We start from the raw sequence: 399 nt of genomic DNA, 5'->3' as shown, positions 1-399 counted from the left end.
CAGTGCCTCCCCCTTAACCAACGTGTGGTAGGAAGATGGTACTCCATAAAATAATAAGCTTGTAATGATGAATTGTCCATTCTGATGTGCAGTAACAACCTTTCACGCACCTTGAGTTAGGCGATCACACGGTCGATGTGAAGTCGTCTTGGTCAGCGGGAACAAGCTTGACTGTTGCCTTACCGGCCCCTGATAGAAAACTCCCCGTCAGGGAATCGAACCCTGGTCTTCGGCGTGACAAGCCGAGATACTGTCCACTATACTAACGAGGACTGTGCTGGTTGCTGTTTTAGCTTCTGCATATACAGGTGGCGCTGTTCCAGCATTTGCAGGAAATTTGCAGAGCTATACAGGGGAGCCTTTAGGTAGATTACACATTTACTCTCACTCAATGACACA

The 399-nt window shown here is 47.9% G+C and overlaps 1 non-coding gene across 1 annotated transcript; it reads right to left on the bottom strand.

Annotated features, from left to right (window-relative positions):
- Positions 1 to 200: 200 nt before the first annotated feature.
- Positions 201 to 272, bottom strand: trnad-guc (transfer RNA aspartic acid (anticodon GUC)). Its single transcript has one exon. It is a non-coding gene; the product is annotated as a tRNA-Asp (tRNA).
- Between the last annotated feature and the right edge of the window lie 127 nt (positions 273 to 399).

The sequence above is a fragment of the Anoplopoma fimbria genome, unplaced genomic scaffold (assembly GCF_027596085.1).
Source record: "Anoplopoma fimbria isolate UVic2021 breed Golden Eagle Sablefish unplaced genomic scaffold, Afim_UVic_2022 Un_contig_2354_pilon_pilon, whole genome shotgun sequence".
Taxonomy (NCBI): Eukaryota; Metazoa; Chordata; class Actinopteri; order Perciformes; family Anoplopomatidae; genus Anoplopoma; species Anoplopoma fimbria.
This window is presented reverse-complemented; position numbering and strand designations above follow the sequence as displayed.